The sequence below is a fragment of the Paramisgurnus dabryanus genome, chromosome 6, assembly GCF_030506205.2.
Source record: "Paramisgurnus dabryanus chromosome 6, PD_genome_1.1, whole genome shotgun sequence".
Classification (NCBI taxonomy): Eukaryota; Metazoa; Chordata; class Actinopteri; order Cypriniformes; family Cobitidae; genus Paramisgurnus; species Paramisgurnus dabryanus.
Window position 1 is genome coordinate 36,004,628 of NC_133342.1, and position 15,255 is coordinate 36,019,882.

The 15,255-nt window shown below is 35.3% G+C and overlaps 2 long non-coding RNA genes across 2 annotated transcripts; one reads left to right on the top strand and one right to left on the bottom strand.

Moving 5' to 3' along the window:
- The first annotated feature begins 618 nt into the window (after positions 1 to 618).
- On the top strand, positions 619 to 1,792 carry LOC135767493 (uncharacterized). The gene is made up of 3 exons (XR_010542033.2): positions 619 to 1,268; positions 1,358 to 1,423; positions 1,498 to 1,792. It is a non-coding gene; the product is annotated as an uncharacterized lncRNA (long non-coding RNA).
- Positions 1,793 to 9,899: 8,107 nt separating this feature from the next.
- LOC135767495 (uncharacterized) lies at positions 9,900 to 11,086 on the bottom strand. Its single transcript, XR_010542035.2, has 3 exons — positions 10,424 to 11,086; positions 10,269 to 10,334; positions 9,900 to 10,194 (listed from the first exon to the last, which is right to left on the bottom strand). It is a non-coding gene; the product is annotated as an uncharacterized lncRNA (long non-coding RNA).
- Between the last annotated feature and the right edge of the window lie 4,169 nt (positions 11,087 to 15,255).

Sequence of the window (15,255 nt, forward strand, 5' to 3'; positions counted from 1 at the left end):
ATTTGATGTCAGCTCTCACCCTTCCTCCCTCCTTTCTCACAAGACCTGCATTCTTTCACAGGGGTGCGTGTTGTAAAGCGATTAAAGATTTCAAAAACTCAATGTTGGTAAAACAATCCCCCATTACGGTGTCAAAAAGTAAATGTTTATTTTAGATTTAGACAAATCATGAACAATGCTACGATTAAAACTTTTGATTGTAACATCACAAGTTATTTAATTAAATATTCCGTATATGGGTATAGTTTAAGCAATGATCTGAGCCAATACTACAATCTTTAGACGATAGTCTAAACTAAATAAATTTTTAAACGGTTCAGGAATTCCGTGAATCTTTTCATAACCTGCACTATAGTTTCACGCGTATTAAAGATCCGGCGGTGCCTGACAAAGCGCCGGGTGAGTGTTCATATCTGCCATTTTAAAATAATGTTAATAAATGTAATTATGTCCACTATGGCAAAATAGGATTTTATTTTAGATTTAGTGGAATCTTTAACCAAGTCTCTGATTAAGACATGTGTATACGTGCACAGATGGTGACAGAGAAACTTATATATGACGTTAATAATCTTTTAAATGTTTTTAAGACGTATTCACCCCATTTAGGGGTTTTATTTTTAATTAAAGGCTTCTTAAAACATGTGTGAATATGTGTATATTATACAAAGAGTCTTATATTGTCTGCTCTGACAAAAATAAAGTATTTTTTTAGGTTTAGGGGAATTGACTGCGTGTGTCTTATAAATACAACTTGATAATACGTTTGTTTTGTAAAGAGACTTCTTTAAAGTCACGCAAGAATAAAATATTTTAGTTGTAACTGGTTAAACTTAAAGCCGATATTTTCTATCGAACTAGTCTATTTTCTGTTCAGACACAAAGTTTTCTGATGCTGATATTATGTCAGTGTGTGTTTGTGTGGGGGTCGTGTGATGTAATCTTTGAAAGTTTATGACCGAACCTTTATTGGGGAGCGACAAGAGATCTCCCGGAATCAGTTTGGATGGAGCAGAGCTGTTATACTCAAGTCTATTGGTATGTATGTGTTTCGCTGTGTTCGTTCCAGTATTTTGTATGATTTATTTAAAAACTAAAAATTCGATCTCTGGTATTGCAGCGAAATTGTCTAAACTGGTATTAACTATTCCTGGTAAATCGCGGAGAAGAGTGGCCTGAACAAAAAAGTCAGACCGAGACTAGAACCTCCCGCAGCGTAACACGGAAATCTTGGAACAAAAGAGACGCCGACTGGCTCGTGTTGTCCGGTGTGTTTTTATTTAATCCTGTTACAATAGATTTAAACAAACTGGTTTGGTTTAATATTTTCTAATAACATGTGTTATCTGTTTTAAAGGTTTGGATATCAGAGGCAAAGCGAACGTTGTGTGTACTATTGCAAAATATATAGCGGATCTCCACGGTACGTTTATCTTGCATAAGAAAATTGTTTTATTTAGATATTTGTCCTAATAACTTGTTTTTATCTGTTTACAGGTTAGGATACAGACCACAACGCTTTGGACGTATCTTTAAAAAAGATTAAAATCAGAGACTTTTTGGATTTGTCTGGGGACATTTTAAACATTTTGTGGCAAATTGGATTTAAAACATTTCGGATACTGGATACCTAGTTTGATTTGTCCACAGAGCTTGTTTAAGACGTTTTCACCGCATTTTAGGGTTTATTTTTAATTAAAGGCTTCTTAAAACATGTGTGAAAATGTGTATATTATACAATGAGTCTTATATTGTCTGCTCTGACATAAATAAATTTTTATTTTAGATTTTAGATCAATTGACTGTGTGTGTTTTATGTCAAGCGTATGCTGTTATGTTTAATGACGGCTCGTGTGACAGCTTGTGTTTAGGCATTTGATGTCAGATATCACACTTCCTCCATCCTTATTCACAAGCCATGCATTCTTTCACAGGGGTGCGTGTTGTAAAGCGACTAAAGATTTCTAAAACTCAACGTTGGTAAAATAATTACCCATTACGGTATCAAAAAAGTAAATGTTTATTTTAGATTTAGACAAATCATGATCAATGCTACGATTAAAACTTTTGTTTGTAACATCACAAGTTATTTAATTAAATATTCCGTATACGTGTATAGTTTAAGCAATGACCTGAGCCATATCCTTCGGCGCCATCAATACTACAATATTTAGACGATAGTCTAAACTAAATAAAATTTTAAACGGTTTCAGGAACTCCGTGAATCTTTTCATAACCTGCTCTATAGTTTCACGCGTATTAAAGATCCGGCGGTGCCTGACAAAGCGCAGGGTGTGTGTTCATATATACCGTTTTAAATTAACCTTAATAAAATGTAATTCTGTCCACTATGGCAAAATAGTGGGTTTATTATAGATTTAGGGGATTCTTTAACCAAGGCTCTGATTAAGACATATGTATACGTGCACCGATGGTGACAGAGAACTTATGTATGCCGTTAATAAACTTTTAAAAATGTTTTTAAGACGTCTTCAACTCATTTAGGGGTTTATTTTTAATTAAACGCTTCTTAAAACATGTGTTAATATGTGTATATTATACAAAGAGTCTTATAGTGTCTGCTCTGACAAAAATAAATTATTATTTTAGATTTTAGGACAAATGACTGCGTCTATCTTATAAATACAACTTGATATATACGTTTGTTTTGTCAATAGACTTCTTTAAAGTCACGCAAGAATAAAATATTTTAGTTGTAACTGGTTAAACTTAAATGTACTATTATCTATTTAACTATAAGCTATATTTTCTGAGCAGATATTTTTCTGTTTCTGATGCTGGTCTTATAACAGTGTGTGGGAGATGATGGCTGTTCACAGCAGGTGGCGGGTTGTAAACTAGGGTCTTTTTAAAACTGTAGTGGTAAAAAATGTAATAGCACATTGACAAAAATAAAGCATTTGGTTGTAACAAATTATTTAATGAAATATTCAGTATGTGTATAGCGATGAACGGTGTCAAAATCACCGGGGTCCCAACAATACTATAGTCTTTAGACTAAAGGGTATTTATTTTAATATAAATAAAATCTTAATCTTTTCGTGCACAATATTCTGATCACGCCATTAGATTGTGTACCAGCGTTTACAATAGAGAACATACGCGGCGGATGAGTGTTCATATACACCGTTAAGAAACTTTTTTTTAAACGATTAAAGACATTTTCAAATCATCTTCTGGGGTTTGTTTTAAATTAATGACATCTTAAAACCAACTGGGAATATGTGTTTATTACACAATAAAATGTAATTCTGGCCGCTCTGACAAAATAAGGGTTTAATTTTAGATTTAGTGAATTCTTTAATCAAGGCTCTGATTAAAACACATGAATGCGCGAACCACAGTTGCCAGAGAACGTACGCTGAGGCGCTCTTATGGCGTTAAGAACCTTTTTATTGTTTAAGACATTTTGACCCCATTTCCTGGTTTTGTGTCCGCTGTGGATCCCAACCTCTATGTGTTTATTATACAACAAATGCAATTCTGTCAGCATTTCTAGTTTAGAACGCCTTTGATTTAAACATGCGGGTTTTAAAATGAAACGGCCATGTGACTTTTATGACAAAAGCTATTCGATCTTAATTTTTTGTTTTAACATCCAAAAGTTTTATACACAGTCCATAATTAAACAACTAGGTGTGTATGAGTAAGATTATATCTAATGTCACACGAGCAGCACCAAATCGCGCATGTGTCTGTGTGTGTGTGTGTGTGTGCATCCAGGCTGTTTATGTGTGGGCGTGTTTATGAGCCCGTGTCTTTGCAAGGTGTGTGTGCGTGTGTGTGTGTGTGTGTGTGTGTGTGTTTGCATGGGGGTCTATGATGTCTCTGTTTGTTACTAAAGTTTTGATATTAAGTCTGTGTCCTCATTGACAATAAGTAAGGGTTTTTAGATGTAGGCTTTATTACACAGATACTGATTAAATCATGTTATCCATTATTTGCGATTTAAAGAAACTTAAAAGGTTTAAGACATTTTATCTCACATTGTGGTGTTGTTTTTTAATTAATGTAACCTTAAAACCCTCTGTTATCCATTTAGGGAACAATAAAATGTTAGCAAATATTATTTATCAAAGTTGACGATGTTATAAGCCAGGATGTCACTAACGTGACAACAAACATTTATTTAAAGACAAAACATTTTAACAAAATTGCCATGGCTTACAGAGACACACTAGACTTAATAATAAAAATAAAAATATACTATTCGAACATCCTAACCTGGTATTAGGTTAGATTAGGTTTTAAGGTCAATCAGCGTCTTTAGCTTTACAACTTACAGCACAAAACCCCCAATGACAGGATTTTTATGAAGTGGAGCAGACCCTTGGTATGCCTGTGGGGTTAGGTACAACTAAGGTCAACATCTATCAGTGCATAATAAGCAAACATGAAATTATATTTTAACTATGGTTTGTTAATGATGTTGCTAGGTTCGCGTATTTTTTCTGAAACAAACTTTTCTTTTCAAACTTAGTTAGGATACACACGTTTGTCGCCTCAAACACCTGATCAAAGTTTTTCTTCGCTAGCGACAACTAATGTCTGAGATTTTGTAAATTCATCAGATGGTTTTACGTGTGTATTTCTTAAACAAACATGTTGCTTTTCAATCTTAGGCAGAGTTCATACGTTTTGTCGCCTCAAACACTTGATCAAAGTTTTTTCTTCGCTAGTGTCAACTTATGTCTGAGATTTTGTAAATTCATCAGATGTTTCTTACTTGTGTATTTTCTTAAACAAACTTTTCTTTTCAATCTTAGACAGTCTTCATACGTTTGTCTTTCGATAAGTTGTTCATAGTTTTTCTTCGCTAGTGTCAACTCATGTCTGAGATTTGTAAATTTCATCAGATGTTCTTACATGTGTATTTTCTGAAACAAATTTATGCTTTTCAAACTTAGTTAGGATACACACTTTTGTCGCCTCAAACACTTGATCAAAGTTTTTCTTCGCTAGTGTCAACTAATGTCTGAGATTTTGTAAATTCATCAGATGTTTCTTACTTGTGTATTTTCTTAAACAAACTTTTTCTTTTCAATCTTAGACAGTCTTCATACGTTTGTCTTTCGATAAGTTGTTCATAGTTTTTCTTCGCTAGTGTCAACTCATGTATGAGATTTGTAAATTTCATCATATGTTCTTACATGTGTATTTTCTGAAACAAATTTATGCTTTTCAAACTCAGGTAGTCATCATACTTTTGTCTCTACATACATTTGTTCAAAGTTTCTTGTAGCTAGTGTCAACTGATGTCTGAGATTTTGTAAATTCAACAGATGGTCTTACGTGTGTATTTCTTAAACAAACATGTTGCTGTTCAAACTTAGGCAGTGTTCATACGTTTGTCTTTTCATAAGTTGTTCATAGTTTTTATTTGTTAGCGTCAACTAATGACAGAGATTTTGTAAACTCATCAGATTCAAACAAAACTCATTCATTTCTGTAGTTTATGTAACACCTTGTCAAACTCTTAAAGGTAGTACTATCTGTTTAAAACAACAATGCAAAGTATTTTAGAATTACTTGATAAATCTTTTACATCAAAACAAACTAGGATAGCAATATGTTTGAATCTGTAACAGGTGATACCACCAATAGCGTGTTGTACATAACAAAGTCTGTAAAATAATAAAGATTGATTAGGTTTTTATTTAGTAAACCTTTTAACACAAAGTGTAGAGTCTTTTGTATGTAACAACAAAGATGCGATGAAACAACGCAAAACAAGAGAGGATGCGTTTGTTAAAACACATATAAATTAAGATGCATACATCTACAAATGGGGCAATGTTTGAAATAGTTTGGCCGTATAGCCTCTAAATTCGGGACCAATAGATTAAAGACATTGCCCCATTTGTAGATGTATGCATCTTAATTTATATGTGTTTTAACAAACGCATCCTCTCTTGTTTTGCGTTGTTTCATCGCATCTTTGTTGTTACATACAAAAGACTCTACACTTTGTGTTAAAAGGTTTACTAAATAAAAACCTAATCAATCTTTATTATTTTACAGACTTTGTTATGTACAACACGCTATTGGTGGTATCACCTGTTACAGATTCAAACATATTGCTATCCTAGTTTGTTTTGATGTAAAAGATTTATCAAGTAATTCTAAAATACTTTGCATTGTTGTTTTAAACAGATAGTACTACCTTTAAGAGTTTGACAAGGTGTTACATAAACTACAGAAATGAATGAGTTTTGTTTGAATCTGATGAGTTTACAAAATCTCTGTCATTAGTTGACGCTAACAAATAAAAACTATGAACAACTTATGAAAAGACAAACGTATGAACACTGCCTAAGTTTGAACAGCAACATGTTTGTTTAAGAAATACACACGTAAGACCATCTGTTGAATTTACAAAATCTCAGACATCAGTTGACACTAGCTACAAGAAACTTTGAACAAATGTATGTAGAGACAAAAGTATGATGACTACCTGAGTTTGAAAAGCATAAATTTGTTTCAGAAAATACACATGTAAGAACATATGATGAAATTTACAAATCTCATACATGAGTTGACACTAGCGAAGAAAAACTATGAACAACTTATCGAAAGACAAACGTATGAAGACTGTCTAAGATTGAAAAGAAAAAGTTTGTTTAAGAAAATACACAAGTAAGAAACATCTGATGAATTTACAAAATCTCAGACATTAGTTGACACTAGCGAAGAAAAACTTTGATCAAGTGTTTGAGGCGACAAAAGTGTGTATCCTAACTAAGTTTGAAAAGCATAAATTTGTTTCAGAAAATACACATGTAAGAACATCTGATGAAATTTACAAATCTCAGACATGAGTTGACACTAGCGAAAAAAAACTATGAACAACTTATCGAAAGACAAACGTATGAAGACTGTCTAAGATTGAAAAGAAAAGTTTGTTTAAGAAAATACACAAGTAAGAAACATCTGATGAATTTACAAAATCTCAGACATAAGTTGACACTAGCGAAGAAAAAACTTTGATCAAGTGTTTGAGGCGACAAAACGTATGAACTCTGCCTAAGATTGAAAAGCAACATGTTTGTTTAAGAAATACACACGTAAAACCATCTGATGAATTTACAAAATCTCAGACATTAGTTGTCGCTAGCGAAGAAAAACTTTGATCAGGTGTTTGAGGCGACAAACGTGTGTATCCTAACTAAGTTTGAAAAGAAAAGTTTGTTTCAGAAAAAATACGCGAACCTAGCAACATCATTAACAAACCATAGTTAAAATATAATTTCATGTTTGCTTATTATGCACTGATAGATGTTGACCTTAGTTGTACCTAACCCCACAGGCATACCAAGGGTCTGCTCCACTTCATAAAAATCCTGTCATTGGGGGTTTTGTGCTGTAAGTTGTAAAGCTAAAGACGCTGATTGACCTTAAAACCTAATCTAACCTAATACCAGGTTAGGATGTTCGAATAGTATATTTTTATTTTTATTATTAAGTCTAGTGTGTCTCTGTAAGCCATGGCAATTTTGTTAAAATGTTTTGTCTTTAAATAAATGTTTGTTGTCACGTTAGTGACATCCTGGCTTATAACATCGTCAACTTTGATAAATAATATTTGCTAACATTTTATTGTTCCCTAAATGGATAACAGAGGGTTTTAAGGTTACATTAATTAAAAAACAACACCACAATGTGAGATAAAATGTCTTAAACCTTTTAAGTTTCTTTAAATCGCAAATAATGGATAACATGATTTAATCAGTATCTGTGTAATAAAGCCTACATCTAAAAACCCTTACTTATTGTCAATGAGGACACAGACTTAATATCAAAACTTTAGTAACAAACAGAGACATCATAGACCCCCATGCAAACACACACACACACACACACACACACACACACGCACACACACCTTGCAAAGACACGGGCTCATAAACACGCCCACACATAAACAGCCTGGATGCACACACACACACACACACAGACACATGCGCGATTTGGTGCTGCTCGTGTGACATTAGATATAATCTTACTCATACACACCTAGTTGTTTAATTATGGACTGTGTATAAAACTTTTGGATGTTAAAACAAAAAATTAAGATCGAATAGCTTTTGTCATAAAAGTCACATGGCCGTTTCATTTTAAAACCCGCATGTTTAAATCAAAGGCGTTCTAAACTAGAAATGCTGACAGAATTGCATTTGTTGTATAATAAACACATAGAGGTTGGGATCCACAGCGGACACAAAACCAGGAAATGGGGTCAAAATGTCTTAAACAATAAAAAGGTTCTTAACGCCATAAGAGCGCCTCAGCGTACGTTCTCTGGCAACTGTGGTTCGCGCATTCATGTGTTTTAATCAGAGCCTTGATTAAAGAATTCACTAAATCTAAAATTAAACCCTTATTTTGTCAGAGCGGCCAGAATTACATTTTATTGTGTAATAAACACATATTCCCAGTTGGTTTTAAGATGTCATTAATTTAAAACAAACCCCAGAAGATGATTTGAAAATGTCTTTAATCGTTTAAAAAAAAGTTTCTTAACGGTGTATATGAACACTCATCCGCCGCGTATGTTCTCTATTGTAAACGCTGGTACACAATCTAATGGCGTGATCAGAATATTGTGCACGAAAAGATTAAGATTTTATTTATATTAAAATAAATACCCTTTAGTCTAAAGACTATAGTATTGTTGGGACCCCGGTGATTTTGACACCGTTCATCGCTATACACATACTGAATATTTCATTAAATAATTTGTTACAACCAAATGCTTTATTTTTGTCAATGTGCTATTACATTTTTTACCACTACAGTTTTAAAAAGACCCTAGTTTACAACCCGCCACCTGCTGTGAACAGCCATCATCTCCCACACACTGTTATAAGACCAGCATCAGAAACAGAAAAATATCTGCTCAGAAAATATAGCTTATAGTTAAATAGATAATAGTACATTTAAGTTTAACCAGTTACAACTAAAATATTTTATTCTTGCGTGACTTTAAAGAAGTCTATTGACAAAACAAACGTATATATCAAGTTGTATTTATAAGATAGACGCAGTCATTTGTCCTAAAATCTAAAATAATAATTTATTTTTGTCAGAGCAGACACTATAAGACTCTTTGTATAATATACACATATTAACACATGTTTTAAGAAGCGTTTAATTAAAAATAAACCCCTAAATGAGTTGAAGACGTCTTAAAAACATTTTTAAAAGTTTATTAACGGCATACATAAGTTCTCTGTCACCATCGGTGCACGTATACATATGTCTTAATCAGAGCCTTGGTTAAAGAATCCCCTAAATCTAAAATAAACCCACTATTTTGCCATAGTGGACAGAATTACATTTTATTAAGGTTAATTTAAAACGGTATATATGAACACACACCCTGCGCTTTGTCAGGCACCGCCGGATCTTTAATACGCGTGAAACTATAGAGCAGGTTATGAAAAGATTCACGGAGTTCCTGAAACCGTTTAAAATTTTATTTAGTTTAGACTATCGTCTAAATATTGTAGTATTGATGGCGCCGAAGGATATGGCTCAGGTCATTGCTTAAACTATACACGTATACGGAATATTTAATTAAATAACTTGTGATGTTACAAACAAAAGTTTTAATCGTAGCATTGATCATGATTTGTCTAAATCTAAAATAAACATTTACTTTTTTGATACCGTAATGGGTAATTATTTTACCAACGTTGAGTTTTAGAAATCTTTAGTCGCTTTACAACACGCACCCCTGTGAAAGAATGCATGGCTTGTGAATAAGGATGGAGGAAGTGTGATATCTGACATCAAATGCCTAAACACAAGCTGTCACACGAGCCGTCATTAAACATAACAGCATACGCTTGACATAAAACACACACAGTCAATTGATCTAAAATCTAAAATAAAAATTTATTTATGTCAGAGCAGACAATATAAGACTCATTGTATAATATACACATTTTCACACATGTTTTAAGAAGCCTTTAATTAAAAATAAACCCTAAAATGCGGTGAAAACGTCTTAAACAAGCTCTGTGGACAAATCAAACTAGGTATCCAGTATCCGAAATGTTTTAAATCCAATTTGCCACAAAATGTTTAAAATGTCCCCAGACAAATCCAAAAAGTCTCTGATTTTAATCTTTTTTAAAGATACGTCCAAAGCGTTGTGGTCTGTATCCTAACCTGTAAACAGATAAAAACAAGTTATTAGGACAAATATCTAAATAAAACAATTTTCTTATGCAAGATAAACGTACCGTGGAGATCCGCTATATATTTTGCAATAGTACACACAACGTTCGCTTTGCCTCTGATATCCAAACCTTTAAAACAGATAACACATGTTATTAGAAAATATTAAACCAAACCAGTTTGTTTAAATCTATTGTAACAGGATTAAATAAAAACACACCGGACAACACGAGCCAGTCGGCGTCTCTTTTGTTCCAAGATTTCCGTGTTACGCTGCGGGAGGTTCTAGTCTCGGTCTGACTTTTTTGTTCAGGCCACTCTTCTCCGCGATTTACCAGGAATAGTTAATACCAGTTTAGACAATTTCGCTGCAATACCAGAGATCGAATTTTTAGTTTTTAAATAAATCATACAAAATACTGGAACGAACACAGCGAAACACATACATACCAATAGACTTGAGTATAACAGCTCTGCTCCATCCAAACTGATTCCGGGAGATCTCTTGTCGCTCCCCAATAAAGGTTCGGTCATAAACTTTCAAAGATTACATCACACGACCCCCACACAAACACACACTGACATAATATCAGCATCAGAAAACTTTGTGTCTGAACAGAAAATAGACTAGTTCGATAGAAAATATCGGCTTTAAGTTTAACCAGTTACAACTAAAATATTTTATTCTTGCGTGACTTTAAAGAAGTCTCTTTACAAAACAAACGTATTATCAAGTTGTATTTATAAGACACACGCAGTCAATTCCCCTAAACCTAAAAAAATACTTTATTTTTGTCAGAGCAGACAATATAAGACTCTTTGTATAATATACACATATTCACACATGTTTTAAGAAGCCTTTAATTAAAAATAAAACCCCTAAATGGGGTGAATACGTCTTAAAAACATTTAAAAGATTATTAACGTCATATATAAGTTTCTCTGTCACCATCTGTGCACGTATACACATGTCTTAATCAGAGACTTGGTTAAAGATTCCACTAAATCTAAAATAAAATCCTATTTTGCCATAGTGGACATAATTACATTTATTAACATTATTTTAAAATGGCAGATATGAACACTCACCCGGCGCTTTGTCAGGCACCGCCGGATCTTTAATACGCGTGAAACTATAGTGCAGGTTATGAAAAGATTCACGGAATTCCTGAACCGTTTAAAAATTTATTTAGTTTAGACTATCGTCTAAAGATTGTAGTATTGGCTCAGATCATTGCTTAAACTATACCCATATACGGAATATTTAATTAAATAACTTGTGATGTTACAATCAAAAGTTTTAATCGTAGCATTGTTCATGATTTGTCTAAATCTAAAATAAACATTTACTTTTTGACACCGTAATGGGGGATTGTTTTACCAACATTGAGTTTTTGAAATCTTTAATCGCTTTACAACACGCACCCCTGTGAAAGAATGCAGGTCTTGTGAGAAAGGAGGGAGGAAGGGTGAGAGCTGACATCAAATGTCGAAACACGAGCTGTCACACACGAGCCGTCATTAAACATATCAGCATAGGCTTGACATAAAATACACTCAGGAAAAACAATCACTCTAAATGACCGGCCATAAAACCATTAAATACTTTCTGTCTAAAGTTGACAACTTGTACAGATTTTGATTGATGGTCCCGCCCCCTGTCAAACAAGTCATAAAAACACAAACTGTCAAAACACCATCTGTTAAGGAGTCATAAAACACAAACTGTCATAAAACCATCTGTTAAGGGTCATAAAACACAACCTGTCAAAACACCATCTGTCATGGGGTCATAAAACACCATCTGTCAAGGGGTCATAAAACGCCATCTGTCAAGGGGTCATAAAAACGACCTGTCAGACAGCAACTGTCACCGGGTGGGGGAGGGGGTCATAAAAGTTTGACGAATGCCGGTCCACTACAACTACTTACAGCGCCCACTTCACCCTGCCTTCCGACGTCCACAAGCGATCGAGGCGCGCAACAAACGAGCATTCCACGCGATGCAGCTTCACGGACCGTGAACGACATGAAAGCGATCGGGAAGCTGTGGAGGAACCGCTGCCCGGCCTTCGCAGATTCAGCAAGCCAAACATCACCCTGGCCCCAGACGTTCGCAGGCGACCGAGGCGTGTCACAACCGAACACCCCACGCGATGCAGCTCCGGGGACCGCGTTCGGGTAAACGAAGACGCCATCGCCCAGCATGAAAGCGGTAAGACTCCGCTTGTTATTGTAACATGTACTACTTGCCACATGTATAGTTTAGCTTCTGCTGTTAGCATAGAGGGGTTTACATGCACTAAGTGTATTGAAGTATTAAGGTTAACTGAGAAGGTTGCTGAACTAGAATCGCGCATCCGAACGCTAGTTGAGGATAGCAAAACCGCTAATGTTACTGTCGCAAATAATCTATCGAGCGAAAAGACTAATGGCTCGGTTCCGACATCAGATGCTAATGTAAATATTACAAATACTGTATCGAGCGCACATAGTGTTTATCAAAATACACATGGCTCGGTTCCGTCATCAGAGTCAAGTCGGCGGTCAAACTGGGTGACTGTCAGGCGGCATAGTCATATAAGGCGTCCTTCTAAGACCCATAACGTTACGGTAATTTCTAACAGATTCAATCCCCTTAGGAGTATACCAGCTGAAACACCTTTTAAAAGTGCCCTGGTCATTGGAGATTCTATACTCAGGAACACTAACATTGAGGCACCAAACACCATTGTCGACTGTATACCGGGAGCCAGAACGTCTGACATTAGATCCAAACTTAAAGTGCTGGCTAATGCTAAGCGGAAGTTTTCTAAGATTGTTATTCACGCCGGCACGAATGACACCAGGCTCCGCCAGTCGGAAATCACCAAAGATACTATTAAGGAGATGTGTGAAATTGCAAAAACAATGTCAGACAATGTAATATGCTCTGGTCCCCTCCCCGCCTACCTGGGAGATGAAACACATAGTAGACTAGTGTCTCTCAATGGATGGATGTCAAAGTGGTGCCCTCAGCATAATGTAGGGTTTATAGACAATTGGAAGCATTTCTGGGGAAGACCATTCCTCCTAACCCGAGATGGCCTTCATCCGTCATCGGAAGGAAGTGCTATACTCACTAGAAATCTGATCAATAGTCTTAATTCTGATATAGTCTGACTATCCAGGGCCCAGGTCAGGAAACAGACGGATCGGCTTAACCGTCCGTCTGTTAGCTGCCGTGATATGTCAAGACCACTTATATCCCAGCACTTCGAATCAATCTTACCGAAATATCAGCTCAACTGTATCTGCTCCCCGAACAAATAAATACAGGGCACCGCTTGTTACATCTGGTACAAATCTGATTAAAATAAAATTAGAAAACAATACATTAAGAGATGAATCTCGAATGTTAAAATTCGGCCTTCTTAACATTAGATCGCTTACCAATAAAGAACCTATTGTCAATGAAATAATTACAGACCAAAACTTAGATGTACTCTGTTTAACAGAAACCTGGCTTAAAGCAGACGACTACATTAGTTTAAATGAATCCACCCCACAAGACTATTATTATAAACACGAACCTCGATTAAAGGGGAGAGGGGGTGGTGTAGCTACAATATACAACACAATTTTTAAAGTAAACCAAAAATCTGAGCTAAAATTTAAATCATTTGAAGTAATGTTGTTAAATATGGAAATAACTGATCGTAACCACAAACAGCTTTCTTTTGCTTTAGCGACAATCTATAGACCACCGGGCCACCATGCAGATTTCCTTAATGAAATAGCAGATTTCCTATCTGAGCTTGTAGTCACTGTAGATAAAGCTCTTATTGTTGGTGATTTTAATGTCCATGTGGATAACCCCAAAGACGCATTAGGACGTGCGTTTATAGATGTTCTAAATTCTCTCAATATTAGACAAAACGTGACAGGGCCAACGCATACTCGTAAGCACACATTAGACTTAATTCTGTCACTCGGACTCAATATTAATGACGTCGAAATATCACCTCAGAGTGATGCAGTTTCTGACCATTACCTTGTGTCATACACTGTACTTCTAGATAGGATCACTCAATCCACAACATGCTACCGACTAGCCAGAACAATAATTTCCACCACTAAAGATAGCTTTATTAGCACTCTTCCAGACCTGTCCCAAATGAAACATGTAGCAGATAACTGTGACGATCTAGATATTGAAATAGAAAACCTAAACAATGTCTGTTCTAACACATTGGATGCCGTTGCTCCCCTTCGAAAAAAGAGATTCAAAGAAAAACCGCCAGCTCCATGGTATGACCATCACACCGCAGCCCTTAAAAAGGCAGCTAGAAAAATGGAAAGAAATTATAGAAGCACAAAGTTAGAAGTATGGCGCGCAGCATGGAAACAGAGTGTTAAACACTACAGACATGCTATTAAAACCGCCAGATCTACATATCTTAGCAAGCTTATAAATGAGAATCATAATAACCCTCGTTTCCTCTTTAGCACAGTTGCGAAACTGACTAGAAACAAAGAACAAACAGAAACCAATAGTAAACTTCAACACAATAGTAACGACTTCATGAACTTCTTTTCTAACAAAATTTCGGCTATTAGGGAAAACATCGTAGCTACCCAGGCAGCCACCACTCTACCCATTAGTTCACTTAACACTAGACTACCATACGAACATCTTGATTCATTTAAACCTACTACAATAGATGAGCTCTCTAAACTAGTCACATCATCCAAATCATTGTCCTGTATATTAGACCCCGTTCCCACAAAACTACTTAAAGAAGTATTCCCTGTAGTGTCAACCCCGGTTCTAAATATCTTTAACTCATCGCTAGAAATAGGATACGTTCCAACAGCTTTCAAACTAGCAGTTATTAAACCGCTGATTAAAAAACCACAGCTTGACCAAGGAGAACTTAATAACTTAAGACCAATCTCAAATCTCCCTTTTCTTTCGAAAATATTAGAAAAGGTAGTGGCAAGCCAGTTACGCACATTCTTGACAAATAATAGTACATATGAAAAGTTCCAATCAGGATTCAGGCCCCACCA